The sequence below is a fragment of the Protopterus annectens genome, chromosome 2.part0, assembly GCF_019279795.1.
Source record: "Protopterus annectens isolate FY-2018-M chromosome 2.part0, PAN1.0, whole genome shotgun sequence".
Lineage (NCBI taxonomy): Eukaryota > Metazoa > Chordata > Ceratodontiformes > Protopteridae > Protopterus > Protopterus annectens.
This window is the reverse complement of record NC_056728.1, coordinates 470,066,952-470,088,974: the sequence shown is the minus strand read 5'-3', so window position 1 is coordinate 470,088,974 and position 22,023 is coordinate 470,066,952.

Genomic DNA, 22,023 nt, shown 5'->3' with positions numbered 1-22,023 from the left:
TGGAGTTGTCACTTGTAATGTTTTGTGTCTTGGTCTTGGCATAAAGTATTATATTGGCCAGTCTGTGATAATTTTGTACTAGAGTCCTATTATGACCATCCACTGCAGCGATGTCCAATTCCATACCCTGCTGGTCTTGATCCTGGAAAGCCTTGTTTGTTGGTGTAGGACCTGCAGTAACACCCATTTTCTGCGTTGTGAACTTTTCCAACCATTGTCATTCTCTAGGTCTTATGACAAGATGCAAGATGTGTACATCTGTGATTTACACATGCTAGTCAGAGTGTGTGCCTGTGTGCATGTCTACACACATGTGTGTGTGTGTGTGTGTGTGTGTGTGTGTGTGTGTGTGTGTGTGTGTGTGTGTGTGTGTGTGTGTGTGTGTGTGTTGCTGAACCTTATTTTTCAGTATTGTCTCTCTCCCTCCCTTTGGAGCCTGCACATCAGTTTGTTGTTTGTGTTGTGACCATTCCTACCCTGTTTCATATTGACAGAAGCAATGTGTGCAAGGGCGCCCACAGGCAGGTGCAAGGGGGTGCACTTGCACCCCCTGGATTTTCTTACTTTATCTGTGATGATTTGTTGAAATCAAAAAATGTACTGGCAAACCTGTACATTTTTTGACTTCAACGTACTCTTTTTTGTCTTTTTTGTGAAAGCTGCATCGTTTGTTGGTTTGGAACCTGGAGATGCTATTGGAGGTTGCAAACACATAATGAGCCTCAGTTCCTCCTCAAACTGTATCTCAGTTTCCGACCGTTGACAGTTGAGGAGAGTTATCCAGATTAACAGTGGTAGTACGGAGATTGAAGGAAAGAATTTTGTGACCAGAAAGACGTCTTTTAGCTCACATTATTGGATTCATGTGGTGGTGGTGTTTACAGCATTTAAGGTACGTTAACTTGAACACAGTCACATTAGAAAGAAGCTCCTGGTATTTTTTTTTTGAATCAATATCAGTTTTAAGCTTGGCTCCAAACCTGAAAGCGGTGCACTTGAGACAAGTGTCAGTAGCTTCCCCCCGGCCCTAGTGTCTTGTAGTATGTAGCTGTGTCTGTGCCAGACCAAGTTACTGTCAGATTTCTGCCATCTTTGGCTCCTTAAGTGGGGAAGGGTGGGCACCGTTCATGTTTTTTTGGTTGAACTTGTCAGAATAGTCAAGCGAGCTATCAGGAAGCTGGGATCAGGCAACAATAAATGTTTTACAGTTGCATTTTAAAAATGGGGAACAATTGAAGCAGTACTTTTATTTTTTATTTTTCATATTTACATAAGAAATGTTGAAAGGTGTTTTTCTGTGTTTTTGGTGGTGGGGAATGAAAGCATGGATCGCTGTTAGAGATCCACACTGGTTTGTCAGATCGTACGAGGATGTTCCCGGTTTAATTCTTCTTTTGCTTGGCCTGCAAACAAACAGCTTTTTTTTTCCTTCAGGTAAGCTACTGGATACCATTCCAGCCGTAGGCACTGTTTTAACACTTTTCTGTTTTCTGACATATGTATTTTCTTGAAGGAGTTTGCAGTCATTCTGCCTATTGTCAAGAATCTTCTTAGATTACGGCTTCAGGTGCACGTTAAGTCCTTCAACTTACTTCAAGTAATGCTTTTGCTTTGGGTATCATTGTAGTAGTGCTCTCAGTGATCAGATTGTTTTTCTGTAAATTGGGGAGTTCAGCTAGGAAAGAAAAGAGCACTGCCATTTTCAGTTTCCAAAGTAAATATCAATGGAATGGGGTGTGCTGCAATAGTTGGACATTAGTTTTCTGCATCTGTTTTAATTAGTTGGTTCTTGGAAAAAGTTGCAAATGCAAAGCTGTCCCCTTCATTGTTTGAACTTCTGTTGATTGCCTTAGGCTACCAAACTGTACCATTTTGCTGTTCAGAGCTGTTTTTACCGTCCTTGCTATATTTTATTTGTTTTAGCTGACCATTTAATCTTCTGCTTAAAGGACCCTAAAATTATTTATTCTGCTGGATTATTTTAGTGTTGCGAGTGCTTGTAACTTTTTGTTTGTGAGTAAATGAATGAGAGAAGGAGAGAGAGAAAGAGGGAGAAAATGAAAGAGAGAGGGAGAAAAAGGATACATGAGAGAGTGGGAGAATGATGAGGGAAGGAGAGAATACATGAGAGATAGAGAATGATTTAGAGAGAGAGAGAGAGGATACCAGAGATAAAGTGAGAATGAATGAGAGAGGGAGAGGATGGATGAGGGAGAGGATATGAGAGACAGAGAAGAAGACAATGAATGAGGGAAGAAGAGAGAATGAATAAGAGAAAGAGAGAGAGAGAGAGAGAGGCTAATAGGAACAGAGGGTGCAAGAATGAATGAGAGAGAGAATGAATGACAGAAGTAGACAGAGAGGATTCCAGAGAGGGAGAGAGTGAGAGTGGATATGAAAGAGAGAATAAGTGAATAAGTGAAGGAATACTATGATTATGATATGCTGCTGGATAATCATCTTATTTCTAGATACATTTTTCTTTGTGTGTGTTTTTTTGGGTGGTTGTTGATGCTATTACAGGAAAAGTTAATGCTTTTATCTTTTGGAATCACAGTACAAAATTATATCTGAAGGAGTTGACAAGTAATGTACATATATCCTAACAGTTGTATTAAAATGATAGTTTTTTTTTATTTTTTTTTTAAAACTCAATATTATTTCTGTCTCTGTCTTGCAGATTGTATTAATTTATTGATTTTCACCAGTGAGTGCTATGGTAAATTTAATTATATACTTGTGTCTCACTGGTATACATGTTTATTTCAAAGTACCTACAGCTACATGATGTACTGTACATATCCTTTGCATTGCACTACTTTATAGCAACTGAGAAGTGAAAAAGAAAACACTAACCTTGTCTATAAAATAACCCAAGTGTTATCTGTTGGATTCTTCCTACTATCAGACACTTGCACAGAATTCAGGTGAGCCAGGTTTCAATTCCCAGATGAGGGTCAGTGTTTTCCCATCATGTTTCAGTTGTTAAAAAACAATGCCACACAGAGGCTTTGCACTGCTTTGAGGTGTGTCTGTGTGTGTGTGCGTGTGTGTGTGTGTGTGTGTGTGTGTGTGTGTGTGTGTGTGTGTGTGTGTGTGTGTGTGTGTGTGAGAGAGAGAGAGAGAGAGAGAGAGAGATATGGTGGAATTTACTTACAAGGGAAGAGAAGTTTACTGCTGCTCATGCTAAGTCTGTTTAAAATGTGCAACTGTTTTTTTTAGCAAATGGTATCATTATGTGGTATAGAATTTTAAAGCAGTGTTAGTAACACAGCAGGTTGCATACTTGCATCTTGATATAGAGGGCTTTAGTTTAGCTTCTACTCCCACAGCATGTAAATTTGTATTTTAAGGGGGTGGGGTACTGCAATCCTTATTATCCCCTCCTTTGGATGAGACGCCTAGTAACTTTGAACCTCTTTTTCAGATTGTCACTCATTCCCTATTGCAATACACCAAGTTAGCATTTATTTTAATGTAACATAGGCAATTTATTGTTCAAGGGCAACAGTCACTTGATTTGTAAATGAAACACTGAAATAGAAGTTGTTTTATAGCAACAATCTCTTCATTAGTTTGAGATCTTTTTAATGTGGAATTATTTAGATGACTTACTACTGAAGAGATTATGCATACTGACCAATATTGGGGGATTGTAATGACAGATGTTTGTGTGGCCTTTTATGGTTGAGATGTTCTGAACTGGGCATTTTGTCATTACTGGTTCATATGTTTTGTTTTACTGCTTACTGGAAAAATGTTCAAAAATATAAATTTTGAAGCACACACTAACAAGTGCAGTCCCTAGTATGTTCTCCTTTGGATGAGATACCTAATAACTATGAACCTGTTTTTCAGCTTGCCACCCATTCTCTATTGCAGTATACTAGCTTACCATTTTTTAATGTAACATAGGCAATTTATTCTTCAAGGGCAACAAGCACTGGATTTGTAAATGAAACACTGAAATGTAAAGTTGTTTTCTAGCAACAACCTCTTCATTGGTTTCAGATCTCTTTAATGTGGAATTATTCAGATGACTTACTTGCAGAGATTCTGCATATTGATTGATATTGTTGGATTGTATGACAGAAGTTTGAGTGGCCCTTTATGGTTGAAATGTTCTGAATTGGGCAGGTTGTCATTATTGATTGGTTCATATGATTTGTTTCATTGATTAAAGGAAAAATGTTCAGAACTATAAATTTAAAACGCACACTAACAAGTGGTGCTGTATTATACAAGGAATATAATTCAATTATTATATAGTATAATTAATACAGTCAGGAAGGTGAATCAAAGAACTTTTGCATGGTTCTAAAAATGTGTGCAAGGAGCCTATGATTTGAAAACAGCCCAAAGGTAAACTTACCCTGCCACTGGCCAGATGCATTTTCTTTGAATGTAGGTTTCAATGCTGTTTCAGTGAATGTGGGTTTCAAAGGTAAAGACATTTTAATGCTAAATATGTTTTCATTGTAAGACTATTGCTTTGTTTAGGTTTAGTAAATGTCTATCAGTGTTTGTGCTATAAAATTTGAAATAAAAGTTGTAAATGAAATCCAAATATCTGTAATCATTGTAGAAGTAAAGCATAAAACAGTATGCACACTGAGAGAGATTTGAACAGTATCTATGACAAATGGGGAGAAATATCCAAGTAATGGGACACTGGAATGGCTGCATGAGTGGAGGAGGCTGTGTGGGCAGAGGGGGTGGGGCTGTGTGGTGGGGCTCTGGGTTTGCACCTCCCTGCAAAAAATCCTGTGGGCTACCTTGAGTGTGTGTATGCTGTCTATCACTGCCCACCTTCCTGCAGTACTTTACTGATGGCCAGCAGTGCTGTACAGACTCTGTGCATCTCCCCCTTTCAATACATGTAGCTGTGCCTGAAACCTTTTGCAGAGGCCATTACTTCTCCAGTAGCATATCTTGCAGTCTGAGCATTGGCTACAGTGTGTTTCCATCACAGCGTATTTAACTGTCATTCACTTTTGATATGCTCTTTGACATAGAGACCCCCCCTTCCAAGTTGGGCATTCACCTTTTATGACTTCTTTGTATGATTTTACCTTACAGTGTGTACTGTTTTGTCACAAGGCTTGTTATATTATTTTATCTTACCTAATGTACTGTTTTTTTAACTGAGTTTGTTATATTATTTTACCTTACCAATCATCGTACTGTTTTGTTACTGGGCTTGTTGTTGTCATGCATGTTGTGTGCTTAGTACAATGCAAAGGCACATTGACAGGCATCTTGTCTTTTTTTAGTATGACTACATCACAGCTCAAAGCCTTTTTCACTAAAATTTTGTTCTTGACTTGCTCATCTTGATGAGTTGCTGTAATATGGTTACAGTAATCTTTTTCACACAAAAACAAGCCTCTTACGCCAGCAGTTATGATAATGAGGTAACATGGCATAATTACGTCTGAATTGCTACCATAATGTACTGAGCTGTCACAGCTAGCAGTACTACCATGCTTGTATCTGCTCATCCCTGGGCTAACACAATATGCTCATCTATAGATCCTGCAAAGCCTGTAAAGCAGTGATTCTGTGGTGGTGATACGTTTGCTGTTTGACAGTGTGTATATTGTTATGTCTATAAATGTAGCAGTCAAATAGCAAGTGCCATTAACACACAATCACTGCTCTACAGGCTTTATGGGATGCATATATGAGTATATAGGACAGTGATTCTGTGGTAGTGACACTTTTACTGTTTGTCAATGTGGAAATTGTGAAGTCTATACATACAGCTGTCCATATAGAATTATCATTTCACTTCTCGAGAATTTAAGTAGCCTGAACATGGTCTTTTTAGACACTGCATTCAACAGGGATACTGCTTGATGTAACCAAGAAACAAATACATTTTATACCTGCTCTACAGAGATATCAGGATGTGGGTCATTATGATGACTCATTAAAGTAGATGTCTGGCACCAGCTTTCTGAGGCAGTGAGTGATGGCACTGGCATCAGCTATTCTGGGAAGCAGTGCAGGCATCACTATAGTGAACTACTGAGTTGTCAACATGAACTGCTCTATAAGTAGGAGGAAAAGGTTAGGGAGACTGAGCCAACCTTTTATAGTAAGAATCATATATCTGTGTTTTATTCTATTTTATTTTATTTTTGGTCTTGCTTGTTTGCTTGTACTTATTGTTTTATCTTTCTTTACAATGACTTAGGAGAGAGAGTTTTGTGTTAGATGAGAAGCTTTATTGGTGATGAAGTACATTTAATAAATCAATATATTTACTGGGCAGTTATGCAGTAATCTATTTGTAACCTATATGTGCATGAATCTCTTTTGTTTAATCTGTCTCTGTTTTTTCTTCATCTTTCTGCATCTCTAGCTGTACAGGATATGAAGTGGGAGCATGCATCTGGGTCTACACCAGCTGGCCAGTTGATGAGCCTGGTCAGCCTGCCTCTCAACAATGTGGCTATGATCATCCAAAGCAAAGCCATAACTGGCTCCTCTAGTTCCTGGTGTCTGTTCCTAAAATAATACCCCACCTCCCTCAGCTGTTCAAGTGAAGAGAGAAAAAAAGTTTTGACTTTTACTGTAAAAAGCTGATTTGCATGATTGTACCAGTCAGCCTCCCACAGCCAGATCGATGCCCCCTCAGTTCTTCAAGTAAAGAGAAAAAAAGGGCTTCTACTTTTTTAAATTATAGCAAGCTGATTGGCTTGATACAGCTTAACACACAAAGTGCTGAAGTATCAGTGCTGGAAGCGAAAAAATATTTTGCTCACAGTGTAGCTGCCCCTTCACCCCATCCTTGCTGTACTTCCTATCCAGAGGAAAGTGATATGAGGATCGTTGGTAGCCTATGTAGCTATCTCTTTTGGGAGGCTGGGGATCACTTTCTGACTGTAACACAGAGTGACCTCCTTGGTCAATCAGTATCAAGTGCAGCAGATGGTGAATCTGAAGTAAACTGGCAGTTGGACTCCTACACAGGTAACAAGAAGCATCCCCTGGCTTGGCTGATAATTGCACAACTGGCCAGACCTGATCATCAGACCACCAGAGGCAGTTACTCATGTTACTTACATCTGGGTGGGATCTTGTCTGAAGTGGAAAGGCAGAGCCCTTCTACTGAACCTGGTTTCCTCATTTTGAAGTTCTCTTTCCATATGTGTCATTCCTCATACATTATCTTAAGTTGAAAACTTTGTAATCACTGGTTATCTTTCATCTGTAAATCTATATCCCTGAACAGTTGTCCTCATCTTTTGTGTTCATGCCACTTCTCTCTGTCTCTAGCTGCATGTTTTGTTTGCTTATCTATCCCTACTACCTTCCATCTTCTATCTTTCCTTCTAACACAAACTTTTTTGACCTTTTTCATCTGTTGTTCATCTTCTAATTTATAAAATGGACATCTGTCCCAGAAAACAATATCCCTTTCTCCACCCTTCCCTAAACTATAAAACTATATTTCCTCGAGTTTGTCTTTGAGAATTTGAGTGCTGCTTTGCTAGCTATTCCCCTTTTGTGCCTTTAACATTTCCCACTTTCTTCGTCGTTTATATAATAAACAGAGGTGACATTTTGCTGTGGTGGCTGAATGTGGTCTGCTCATAGGGTAACCATTTGAAATGCTGAGACTCGCAATGCCAAGTCCTGGCATACCTCTCAAGTATACCTCATTATGAGGAGCGTACCTCATTTGGGGTCTTAAAATGTTCATGTTCCTCAAAGTTCCTCAAATTTCCACATTGAAAGAGTCTGTCACACATTCAGTGTTAGGAATTTTTTTAAGTGAAATCAATGGTAAATAGAAATTAATTATACTAATTCATTAAAAGATCTTCTTTATAAGTAAAACCAGCATGGTTTAACCAACCTATGACCTTCCTAGTTGAAGTTGTTAGTAAGCCATTAGTATGTGTTCCACATTTTTCCCATTTGTTCCACATTATGAGGGCTAGTGTTCCTCATTTTGGAAATGGAAGGTTGAGAGCTATGAGTCCTGGAATGTGAAAACTAAACAAGTGAAAATTTGAACTTACTAAGCCTGAGATTGGCATTTCTAGGAATATTCTGTTTTTCTCAGTGATATGGTGATATTGTAGTTGTATAAATATGTTCAGTGGATGTAGGGTACAGGGTGACTTGCCCCTACTGCAAAATACAAGTTTAAAGGAGAAAAAATATTCAATACACACTTTTCTGCAGCATTTTTGGATGGTGCAGTGGTGCAGCGGCAGCATTGTTGCCTAACAGTAAGAGGTTCTCTGGTCTGATTCTCAGTTGGGTTGCTTTCTGTATGGGATCTGCATGTCCTCCATGCATTTGTGTGTGTTTCCTCCAGGTGTTCTGGCTTCCACCCATGTTACAAAGACGTGCCTGAGCCTCTGCTGAAAACTGGCTTTGTTCTAAGTCAGACTTTCCTGGTTAACAAATAATGAATAACATTTTCAGTAATTTCTTTTTCTGGCATTTTGAAATTCAGCACTAAGAGTCTCAACATTTCCATAAAGAGCCTGTTGACAATGTACAAGTTGCCAATATGAGTTGCTTTACTACATGTGTGAATGAACATGGCCTTAGGCACACCACCTTACTGCTTCAGATGTATTTGTCACATGCCTTATCATAATGTGGTCATATTACTACTATTCAAAATAGGGTAACTGCTGCTGTTAACACAGCCATTCTAATTTACTCTGCTGCCTTTTTCTCACAACACCAGCACTGTGCTGGTCCTGCTGGACCTACTATGCATCTAAGCAGTTATCAGTCTGCATCATTCCATGACATCATTAATATTGAGCATTGTGCCTCAGCATTGCATATATTTCCAACTATCACCTGTATGTGTGATATATCTATACCAACTTGGTACTTTCTTGTTATGATTTTTTAGTTAAGGCTACAGAAAAAAAAAAGAAAATAAATAACTGATGAAGATTCCGGAGCATAACTTTAATGGACATTTTTTATTTGGATATGAGATGTAAATAAATAATTTTCAACAGCATTTTTTGACTGGGGAGAATATGTTGAGTACATTTTTGGGAAAAAGGCATTTGTTGTTTTATTGCCAGCAAGGATAAAGTTAGACACAATTGTTCAGAAAGATCTGATATCCCTTATAATATGAAACTTTTATCTCTGGTAGTAAGAGATGGTTAAGTGTTGGAGATTCTTGCCAATGGATCTGAATTACTTTGATTTTCCATGATGTCAGCACTTGATCATGCAAATGGAGAGGCAAAAGACATATGTATGAGTCTTTCAGGCAGAAAGAAGTAATGACACCTTCAAGGATAAAGAGAACTGAAAGTTGTAGGAGGTGCTGGTGTTAATTTGAGATGGGACCACAAAAAAATGGGTACAGAGCATTTATAGAGTTGGAACAGGAAAATTTAATGGACAGAAAACCAATACCCCAGTAGAAAAATAATAATTTTCAGTATCTGGGAATGGGATGCCAACTCACGGCAGGCATTTCTTTCTTGAAAAATGAATGAAGTCTTTGATGGTAGCAAATTAGAGATGTGCATATTTTAATTTATTTTGGGAATTAGACAAGTTAGGATTTAATTCTAGAACCAGAATTTCTTCTATATAAATTTTAATATAGTTCTGAGCAAAACATGCTACACACTGGAAGGAATTTTTCAGTCTATGTCATACTGAATATAAGAGAAAAATTGCACATTTTGCTTGAAAAAAGATTTGTTGATATTGTGACATTGCAAACATACTAGGAAGCATCTGTGAGTTACTGAGCAAATTACAAGAGACAGTGGCTAGACCTGATTTGTCAGCTGTGGAATGGGAGTGCTGAATTTTACTGTACATAAAAAAATGAAAAGTTTTGCTACATAGCAAATCAATAGATGCTCAAAATGCACATTTGGTGTAGCATCTATAACGATCAGAGTAATATGACATTTTGAGTGATACAGGCCATTTTAAAATGAAATTCTGGATGAAACAGAGTGACGGGCAGTAAAGATAGACACAAAAGAGTTTTGCAATACCAGGTGCACAAAATGTTGTGGTACAGATATAGATATTATAGCAAGAATACAGTTCAGTAGCAAATCTAGTTTTATATCACCAGAACTGAAATAGAGATGTGGAAGAAAAACAGAAAGGGGAAGAAGTTAAGGTGTAGAGGTTAAAGGAAAAAATGCTAGCAGTAAATGAAGAAAATTGTAGAGCACAGTGAAAAAGAGTTAGAGTTAAGGTCAAGATAGGCTGTGTGAACCACCTTCCCCTCATCTACAGCTTTGGTGACTGCCTCAAAGAAGTCAATCAGGTTCAGGAGGCATGATCTGCCTTTCACAAACCCAAACTGGGTGGGATCCAAAGTTTGGAGGTTATCAATGTCTTTGTTTATGAGTTCCATGATGACATGTTCCATGGCCTTGCAGACCAGGCTCGTCAGGCTAATAGGTCGATAGTTCCCAGGATCAGTGGTAGCTCCCTCTTTGTGGAGTGGGATAACTGTTGCTGTGCGCCATTCAGTGGGCACAAAGCCTGATGTGAGGCTATTATTGAACATGGTGCTTAAGTGAGGAGCCATTTTGTTCTGAAGTTCGTGTAAAACTCAGCCTGGGATGTTGTCCGGTCCCATGGATGCTGTGTTTTTGGCTTTAGAGAGTGCAGCTTTTACCTGCATAGTTGTGATTACAGGGACTCTGCATTCTTTCTGTATAGATATGGGCCCTTTAGGGTGTGAGGGGAGTAAAGTTAGCACTGAACCTATCTGCCAGGATGTTGGCAATATCAGTTGGTTCTGTAATTTCCGTGCCGTTGTGCTGTAACTCAGAGCAGATCTGGGTGTTGCCATTGAGATTCTTGACATAGCAATAGAATGCTTTGTGGTTATCCTTAGAATTAGTGGCGATTTTGTTTTCATAGCTAGCTTTGGAGGATCTCATAAGGGATCTCAGCTTCTTACTGAGGCTGACCAGGGAGGTCCTCCACTCATGGGATTTTACTTTCTTTTGTAACAGTTTCTTCCTTCTGTTGTACAGTTTTTGTATGGCAGGGGACCACCAGATTAGCTTCCTTTTGTTGGTGAATAGCGTCTTGGTTCTGTTTGGCATAGCACAATCCATGCACTCGTGTAAGTGCTTATAGAGTGCATTTGTGTAGGATTCAGCAGTTGTAACTGTATTGTCCATCTGCATGGATGTCATGAAGTTCACCACTTCTGTCTTAAGAAGCAAGAAGTTGGCTTTGGAGAAATTTTTTACAGTGGTTTCCTTAATGAGGGTATATGGTTAAAGGGGGTTATGGTATAAGGGATATATGCAGGACAACAATGCTGCAAAGTTTTGATGTTGAATGAATAAGTGAAAGAAAGAAAATAGAGTGTAGCAGGAAATATAGCTAAAAATCATTTTAATCAAGAAGGAATGAAGGACATGAACATGGATGGATGTAAATTTAATGGTAACTGTATGACAGGAGTCAGGAGATGCCAGACAAAATTTAGACGACAAGAGCATGGCAAGCAGATACCTTCACCTCAACTCAGACCTGTTTGCATGCTCATTAAATAAGATACAACTGTTTAAATGATGAAACATTTAAAATACATCAGAATGTATACTTATATGTTTAAGATTAATATAAAACTAATTTTATTTTACTGTCCTAGGCTGAGCCTGAAAATGGGCTAGATGTATCTGTTTAACAACAGAATTAAAAATAAAACAATAGAAATAAAAAAAAAAAATGAAAACAGGTATGTGTTATTTATGAAATATGTTTATTCTAGAAATGAAAAAGGTAAAGTCAGAAAGTAATTTCTTGGGTATTTGCTGACAGACAAAGAAGAATGTTTTCAAGTGGTCATTTTTTGAGAACGGAAGTACGCTTAAAGTAAACAGAATTGTAATGTTATGGAGAACTTTATCTGAAGAATTAGTAAAGGAACAAGACAGAGTGCCAATTATTAACGTGCATGCCTTGGTTACTCCTAACAATATACAGACATTCTCAGAGGCAGTAGACCTATACATATTAATTAATGGCGGGGGTGAGGATATTTTAACTGCTTTAGGGAAGAAGAGAAGAAGGAAAGCAAGGGAAAAAAGAAAGTTCCTGATTTTCACTTTAGCAAATAGATTTTGGGGGATTGTTAATTTATTGATAGAAAGGCATACATATAAAAGTGGATATTTATAGACTATTAATAGACTATATATGTTTCTGTTATTGAATGCACTGTGTTGAATACTGGTTTTCTTGCCTGAAAGCATTGATAGGAGTGTTCAGGAAGTGAAGAGGAAGACAAGGATAGGAAGATGGGCTTACACTCTTGGCAGAGGGATAATAATGAAAGGGGAATAAGCGATCACATAGATCAGTTATGTGGAGATCATCTTTACTTAAGAATTTAGGAAAACCTGATAAAATTGTCATTGGTTCTGAAAGAAAAAAAATAATAGCATAACCAGAGGGTAGATAGGATGAGTTTATTGTTATCTAAAAATAGAAAATGAAAATCATAAGGGTTAACAGACATTTTGAATAATAAAGAAAGGAAAAGTTTTTACTTTATATGATAAAATAGTAAAGTTTCACAGAAAAAAGTAGGGATGGGAGAAAATTCAAAACTGAATGCATATCTTTGCTTGATATTTTTAAGAGAGATTTAATATCATATTAGAAAGGTTATTAATATGAAGATTAAAGAAGAGACATTAGTTTTGGGACAGGGATGGTTAATCAAAGAGCCTGCATCTGTTATGTACTTAAGAAAAAGTTAGAAGAATTGTTATTAACAGTGGATGTGTTTAAAGCCTCTGACTGTTTAAATCATTAGCAAAGCTAAAGAGGTGAGTCTTGGCATTCATGTCAAGAACACGTGAGAAGAAGGCCTGTGATTGGAGAGGCCTGATCATATCTTTCGTAGTGCACAGAGCTTTAGTTGCTCCCATTTTCTACAACAATAAGAGAACAAGAAAGAAGAGTAGGAGTGCTGAATGTTTTATAGCTTTGAAAACTGTAACACTTTTAATTCTGCTATGGAAACTATGTGGTGGGAAGGACTAAACAATTTAAAATGCTTCTCCAATTTTAGAACACAATCCCTACTTTCCAAGCACTACATTTAATTAAATCATAAAAATTTACTAAAACATATCCATAGGTAGTTCATTTTCGAAGCACAATAATGTCCTCTAGGGTGGATACCACAAAGGAATAATAGACCTTCAGGGAAAGGGGAGGTTATCCTCCAGTGGTACCGAGCCTCACCCCAGCAATTGATGGTTAATTTCTTCTTGTTGCTTTCACCATATCAGGCATTATTGCTTGCTTAGCTATGTAACTATTTGGTAAAATATAAGCTAAATTAACGCATGTAAATGAGTAAAACAAACTGTTAAAAAACAAATGACTAGAAAGGTGTTAGCAGTACGCCACACAGTTTATTATAGATAAAATACTTCAGAAAAATCACTCTTTAAATAGGAACAAGTCACATGGAACCATTTCATAATAAATCCAATAAAATAATTAACAGCATCCTAAAACCACTTAAAAAACAAAATAATAAAACAATACATATGTGGTTATGTCGCAAAAGGAAATATTGCCAGTCCAGCTCGCTGGAAATTTGTAAAAAACTATATGTCATTTGTGAATATTAATATGATTTATATAGAAGTGTGACAGAAGGAGACACTGCCAGCCCAGCTTTCTGGAGTTTTGTAAATAGTTATATGTCATTTCTGAATATCAGCATGATGCAATTGCTTGTGTTACTATTGTATGAGAACTGTACATCATATTGTACAAAATGTGTGCTGAAGAGATGTTTTGCAAAATACCGAGCAGAGGTGGATATACACTATTGTAGCTGTTTGGATATATATGTTTTTACAGTTGAAACAAAAATATAGAAGGTTAACTTGCAAAACTTCAGGAAAATAGTTGAAATTAAACTGTTTTATAATGGAGCCATAAAAGTTTGTTTCAATGCAGCAGGTGTATTGTTTTATGTCCTCCAACAGCTGCAAAGATTTAAGAAGGGCCTTGTTTATGTATTTTCACAGTGAGATGCTAAATTTATTTATTTATTTATTTATTTATTTATTTAACATTTGTTGACCGGGAAAGTCCGACTAGGTTCCACAGATCCTGTTTTCAGCGGAGGCCCGGGGAGAAGTGCTCCAGAAGCATGTCTTTAGAATGCTGGTAGTTTCTAACAATGGGGGTATAGCTTGGGAACTAAGATCAGATGACACAAAGTGATGTCATGCTTCCAGCTACCTCAGCAGTAATATTTGATATTAATTTTAGAAATCTCTGATAGAGAGGGAGAGCGAGAGAGACTGTGCTTTTTGTATTTTGTCTTTGACCTGACAACATCAGCTAGAGCATCCACTCACCACATCTGCACTTGCCTTGCTGTAAGTAAGTTAACTATGGTTCAGTATTTTTTCTTAGATTCAGTTAGGAATATGGTGAAGTATAGCTTAGATGTTTTCTGCATTTATTTGAGGCTGTCCTGCAATGTTGTTTTAAATACTTCCTGTGATTTTGAACTCTGATATCACTGTACATACACATTTAGTATTGTCTTGTTCTTTTATTATCTATTATTAAATATATTTAAACCTTTGATTGTGGCTCAACTGTCTAAAGCTGTTTAAGCTCTTAGAGTACTTGCATATCTATTTGGTGACACTGTACAGGCCACTCCTAATAGCCTTACTCTTGGTCAAACTGCCATCTGGATTAATAGTAACATTACACAGTAGGATTGCGCATCCCTTATTAAGGGCATTAAAGTAGCTGATAAAGGGTTCTTGTGGCAGTAATAACTACCTTATAGTCTGGGCAGAAGGGGATATAGCTAGTAAACCTGTGCCAGACTTTCCCAGGTGTGTGCATGCGCGCGTGCGTGTGTGTGTGTGTGTGTGTGTGTGTGTGTATGTGCGCATGTGCGCGCATAAAGCAAATCTCCAAGAGTGTGTGTGTCAGCTACTTGGGCAGAGACATGAAGCACTAGTTGGACAGAGAGAGTGTTGGATGACTTGGCTTGGAACCTGGCTAAGGACTCAACTCTATAGCTGTGCCAGTGGGGAGTCTTATTAGGGATCTGGAGAAAAAAGGAGAAACCAGCCATAGACTGACTGTGGTATCTGTGTGCTCTTAAGGGAAATTACACTTTACTGAGAGTGCAGTCGTCATCCTCCCAGTGTATACATTCCCCACTGTTGCCAGTGGTGAGGATTGAGGCTCCTTGATTAATGGGCCAGTGCTGGGGCATTACATATTAATTGGTGGGCAGTGGTGAGATATCCACATCACATATTAATTGGCTTGTAGTGTTGGGATATCCACATATTAAGATTCAGGTAGATATTGAATTCCTGTAGCCTGTAAACAGTGATCACTGAAGGTGTTTGTACTCTCAATTAGCCACACAGTGAACATTCAGAGTTTCATATCACAATTGTTTTATTTTTTTTTTGTAAGCTTAGTTAGTCAGGGAGAGTGAGCAAGGATGTCAGCAGTGGAGTATGGCAGGCTGACAAGGAGCTAGTTGGCTGAGATATGTCAGGCTAAAGAATTGATGCATGCCAACCTGACTAAAGCAGACATGATTGCAGTCTTGGACACAGTAGCATCACAGACCAGCAACTAGGAGGACAATCAGACTGGCCTTGGAGTGTACAACTCTCAGAAAATAGACAGTTTAGCCTTTCCATAGAGGACTCCAGAATCCATCTACAGTTAAAGAGACTTAAGCTGAAGGCCAAACGGTTAGAACTAGAATTAGCAGAGAAACTGTGATGTCTAGTAGCTGAGGAGAATGAGTGGCAGGGGCAACATGAGAATGAGATGCTGACTCTTCACCAGGATCATAGAAGTAATGGGGAAGGAAGTAACCAAACCTCAAAAGCCACAAAGGTCAGTAAATTTCTTCCACACTTTACAGAGGGGGATAATTTTGACAGTTTTATTCATATGTTTGAAAGGGTATGTAAACAGTATAATGTTGACCAAGGGCTTTGGGTATGGTTGTTGACCCCCTTACTCCATGGTAATGCTGTAACTGCTATTTCTAAATTGTCTGATACTGATTGCTTAAATTATAATACTGTTAAAAATTGTCTTTCAGAGTGTTTTAAGTTAAAACTTGAAGCTTATAGAAAAAAAGTTTCATGAGCAGAGATGCAAGGCAGATGAAAGTGTGTGTGAATATATTGCTGAGCTAAGCACTTATTTTCATAGGTGGGTGAGTGGATGTCAGGTAACAGGTCACCACTTTTGAAAGGCTGGCAGACCTTTTGGTTAAGGAATAAGCCCTTAGCATTTTGCCTGAGGATATGAGAGTCTGGTTAGCAGATAGAGAATATAACACAGCAGATGATTTGGGTAAAAAGGGAAACCTATACCTAGCAAGCAGGGCATCACTGCAAAGGAAAGGGGTACCCAGTGCTGCTAATGGGTCTAAGGCAACCCATGGTGGGCAGCATAAACCACCCCAACAGAGTCTAACAGTACCAGGGGATGCCAATAGTCCAGGTACACATCCATGACCATGGGTTAAATGTTTTAAATGCAACCAGTGGGGCCACGTGGCATATAGATTTCCATGAAGGCAAGGTGGGGAACAAAAGATGGGAGAGTCAGTAAGTGGGAATGACAGAATGCCATCAGTGAGTTGTCTGGAGACAATGGTACCAAACTACCACAAGAGGTTATATCCTATCTTAGTAAATGAGAAAGAGGCCACTCCTAAGAGAGACACAGCCTCTGATCTAACCATTGTGAAGCCTGCAATGGTTAAATAGGAGCACTACGTGCTTGGGCAGTCTACTCCAGTCAGAGCTTTAGGAGGGACCCCATTCTAAATACCTTTGGCTAGGGCTCACCTTGACTGGAGGGTGGAAAAGGTAGCGAGCAAGTAGGTGCGTTTGAGGATGTCCCTGCAGATGTACTAATAGGGAATGATTTTGATAATGCAGTACGGTGTGTGCATGCAGTTACACAAAGTCAGGCTTGGAGACAAGCATGTGGGTCTGGTAGCCTGGGGGAGACCCAGAGAGACCACACACTTGCAGCCAAGACTGGTGAGGTGGATATTTCAGGGAGGGAGCTACCCTGTAGCAGTGAGACTAAAGGTGAGCCACAGCTGATTGTGGGTACTAATGATCCCTTGGACAGAGTGATTGCAAGGGCAGAGGTGAGTAGTAGTACCCAGGCTGACAGTGAGGCACTGCTGTCAGAGGATACCAGACTTCCTGTGGAAGGGGAGCTGGCAAGGGTTACAAAGAGAGAGTTGCGACAGGCTTAGAGACTTAGCTCTCAGACCCTACATTATAAGGCCTGAGGGAGGTAGTTAGTGAGGCACCTGATTGTCAAGGAAAATGGGAATCTGTATACTGGGACAAAGGGTTACTATATAGAGATTAGACCCCTGAGAGAGGGCTAGAGGGTGAGAGAATACAGCAGTTGATAGTGCCCAGAGCCTACCATCTGGCAGTTATAGCCATAGCCAATGATATTCCCTTTTCAGGTCATATGGGCATAAAGCATACCAAGAGATGTATTATGCAGAAATGTTATTGGCCTGGGATTTCCAGGGATGTAACAGGGTACTGCAGGACCTGTGAGCAATGCCAAAAGGTTGGCAAGGCAAGAGACAAGGTCAAAGCTCCTTTGATGCTTTTGCTTCTGATTGAGGAGTCATGTCAGAGGGTAGCTATGAATATTGTGGTGCCTCTGAGTACCACAAGTTCCACAGGGAAACAATATATCCTAGTGGTAGTAGATTCAGCTACCAGATACCCTGAAGTGGTGGCCCTGTCCTCCATTGAGGCGGAAAAGGAGACAAATGCTTTGTAGAGATTTTCAGCAGGGTAGGTTTCCCAAAAGAAATACTGAATGAAAGAGGTGTCAATTTCATGTCAGACTTGCTGGCTTGTCTGTGTAATCACTGTGGGGTGAAGCACCTAAACACCACCCCCTATGATCCTCAGACTAATGGTCTGGTTGAGAGGTTAATCTCTACACTAAAGACTATTCTACGGGAATTTGCAGACCAGTTTAAGAGGGAGTGGGACAAATATTTGCCCCATCTGTTGTTTGCTTACAGGGAGAGGCCCCAGGAATCCACAGGTTTTATTCCTTTTGAGTAGCTGTATAGGCATAGGTGAGGGGACCTCTAGATTTGATTCAAGATGAGTGGGAGGGTGAGTGTGAATTCCACAAGGAGTTTGTTGTGGCATATGTCCTAAACAGGAAGCACGCAAGTCCAGTATAAATCACACAGCTAGTAGCAACACCAAAGATTTATTGAGCAAAAAACAGCAGTCAAACGCTTTCATCTTACATCAAGACTTCATTGTAAGAACAAGAAGTTGATAGAGATGGCAATTATATTATTGTAATAGGCTTTTGGAAGGATAAAGAATTATAGTAATTGCTTTGTATATTCTCTCTGGCACTAATCAAAGTGATGGTACAAAGATGCTGAATGATTGGATAGTTTATTATGACAGGAACTTACTTTGGGGATGGGTGACTGAAGCATAGTCATTTATATTCATAATGTCTGTGCTGATCCTCATAGCCAAAAGGTTCCCTTCTTAGTAAATCTCTTAATAGGTACATTACAATCATAGAAATTACATTGCTGTTCACAAGGGCTTACGGTTACCAGTTACCTGTATCTACATTACCTGATACTCTGATCAGTTTCATTCTTTCCAAAGCATCAGTAAGATCCTGATCTTTAAACAGCACTCTCATTTGGTGGACATTTTAGATACACTTCCAATAATAAATATACCCATGGCAATGAGAATACAATTTGATAGATGACTTTATGAGATGCATTGCAGATTTCATGTATTTATTTAATTAACATGTCTGCTTTACAAAAATAACTAATGGGGAATCAAAATTATTTTTAATGACTGTCAAGGTTTATCACAGCAAGATTAAACATCATACACTCTCACACAGGATTTATTTAAGACAGATTCTGCTATTTATATGTGTTTTATCTATTTTTTTTCTTTTTGCAATCTGTTTGTCTAAAAGCTGTTTTACTGTGTGTATAACAGTCACCTGGCTGTTACTGTGCTACAAAATATCACCCTAGTATTAATCTGAATGTTTATCTCCCTCTTCACACTTATTTGCAGTTTTTCCGTTGGTTTTGGTCAGAGTATTACATTTTTGAGTGTTATTAGTGATTGGTCTGTGGCAGGGAATATCTTGCAGCTGTTTCTTACAGGTAGACAATATAGCAATAACCGACAATGTTGGTGTGGTATATTGAAGATTTATGCACAGTTGGTGTGGTTTAATAAAGCCAACTGTGAATAAATCTTCAATATGCCACACCACTGCTTCAGTTATTGCTATTGTACAATGACATTATTTAAGAAAAAAATGCTTACTTTTCTTAAATAATGTCTTTGTATAATGGTGCCATGGTAACCTTCTGCATTTTTCTCTGATATTCTGTGGCTTTCCTAATGTAGTACATTCCCATGCTTACACACATAGCCGGCCTTAGGCATAGGCCAACTAGGTGGCCGCCTAGGGTGCCGCTTTAGTAGAGGCACTTTTCCAGCATTTATTTGGTGTAGGTAGACCAGGATGGGGGCACTGGGTGGTGTGGTGGGGGGTGCTGTGGTGCCCTTTTGCCTAGGGCACCAGTTGACCTAAGGCAGCTCCTGCTTACACAGTACACCAGTGCTGCATAAAGAAAACAACGGAGAAAGGAAGATCTTCATTGCTTTTTTTTTTTTTTAATTAAAGAAAAAGAAACTGGGAGACTTTTAATGTTTCGGAGAGATGGGACAGATAAAATTAAAGGACAATTAGGTAAGTTTCTTTAGTTTTGCATAACATACCTGATTATCTTTTTATTTTTCTCTGTGTTGTCTCCCTCATTCATTTGATGTCTTCGGTTTTGTAAATTTATTTAAAAAAAATAGAAAGAAAATACATTTTTTTTATCAGATATACTTATGGAAAAAAGTCCGGGTGATTATAGCAATAACCCACTCCTGGGTGTGTGTAATGCTGGATTTACCCACAGTTGGTGTGGTTTGGTCATGAGGGTGAAGCCTGAGTGGCCAAACAAAGACAACCGTGGGTAAATCCAGCACTACCCACACCCAGAAGTGGTTTATTGCTAAAATACATTATTTAAGAAAAAAAAGAATTACTTTTCTTAAATAATGGCATTGTATAATGCCTCCTTGCTGCCCTTCCGCAGCTGTCTGGTGTTCTGCAGCAGTTCTAATGTACTGCCCATACGTATGCTTACGCAGTACATCAGAGCTGTGGACGGAAGAACGGAGAAAGCAAGATCTCTGTTGCTTTTTCCAAACTGTCTCGCTATGTTAAAGGAGTTTAACATAGCGAGACAGCTTTAAAAAAAAGCAACGGAGAATCTCCGTTGCTTTTTTAAAGCTGTCTCGCTATGTTAAACCCATTTAACATAGCGAGACAGCTTTAAAGAAAGCAACGGAGAAAGCAAGATCTCTGTTGCTTTTTACAAAATGTCTCGCTATGTTAAAGGAGTTTAACATAGCAAGACAGCTTTAAAAAAAGCAAAGGAGAATCTCTGTTGCTTTTTTTAAAGCTGTCTCGCTATGTTAAACCCATTTAACATAGCGAAACGGCTTTAAAAAAAGCAACGGGATAGGAAGATCTCCGTTACTTTTTTTAAAGCTGTCTCGCTATGTTAAACTCATTTAACATAGCAAGACAGTGTGTAAAAAGCAATGAATATCTTGCGTTCTCCATTGCTGTAAAAAAAGAGTTATACTACTAATGGAAAAAGTCCGGGCGACCGGATCTTTTTCCATTAGTGTAACTCTGCTTTACAACATGCACGCTGACCAATCAGAGTGCACGTTTTGGAATATTAATGGGGGGGTCATTGTATAATGAACTTTTTTCCATTGGTATATTCTTGGATTTACAATGGTCATGTTGGTTGGACTGACCAATCGACATGATCCTTTTTGAATATTAATGACCAGTCATTGTATAATATTGGTAACAATTGTAGCTGCTTTTCTATTGGTTCTTTTAGTTTCTCTTCTCAATTTACACGCACTGGGCTGTATTTAACAAAGGCAGGTGCTTTTAGCTTCAATTTCTCTTCTACATACCTTACAGATGGAGCAACCACAAACGTATAACTTTAAACTGTGAGTATAAGCTTATAAGGCTGTATTATTATAACATACTGTTTAAATGCTTTATTCAGATTCTACTGTTAAATATTTGAAGTAATTAAAGCAATTTCAGCAATTTTCAGTGTTAAGTATATTCCAGTTCATTAATTTATTTTTTTATTAAATACAATAACCAGGAGTTATTCATTCAGACTTTGCTACTTAATACTGGTAATGTTTCATTCAAATTCTACTATTAAGTCATTTTAAGAAATTATAAGAAAAACAATAGTTTTTAGTGCTAAATACAATCTACTTTACTAATTTTATTTATATATTAAAGACTATAAATGACAAACTGTTTTAGAGCCCCTCCTTGCTTGTACCTTGGACTAAAACGGAGAGTCAACAAGCTAGTCTAACCTTGGTTACTAACTTCGTAGTACTTGGTATACTCAAATAGCAACAATTCTCTGGTGCTCACTGACAATAAAATATTGCTTAGCTCAACACTATCTATTTGTGAGAAATGCAGGTAAATAAACAAACTGGAGGTCACCCCTTTCCTAATCAAACTCATCCTCTTTTCAAAATACACTAACTCAGCATCTCACCCCAACTCACGCTAAATTATCATATGCCGAGACTGTCAGGAACTTCTTGCCCAAGACTCCAAGACCCATTAAGAATAGATCTAGCATAAAGCAATCACTACAACACATAACGGTGCAACCACAGCTAAGAGTCATCAGGTGGTAGATTATACCAAATCTACTGCATGAAAACACTTGACACACACAAGTAAAAATGCACTAGTGATTGGTGACTCAACAGTCAGTCACACCAGTTCTACTCTCATGTGGTTGGAAAA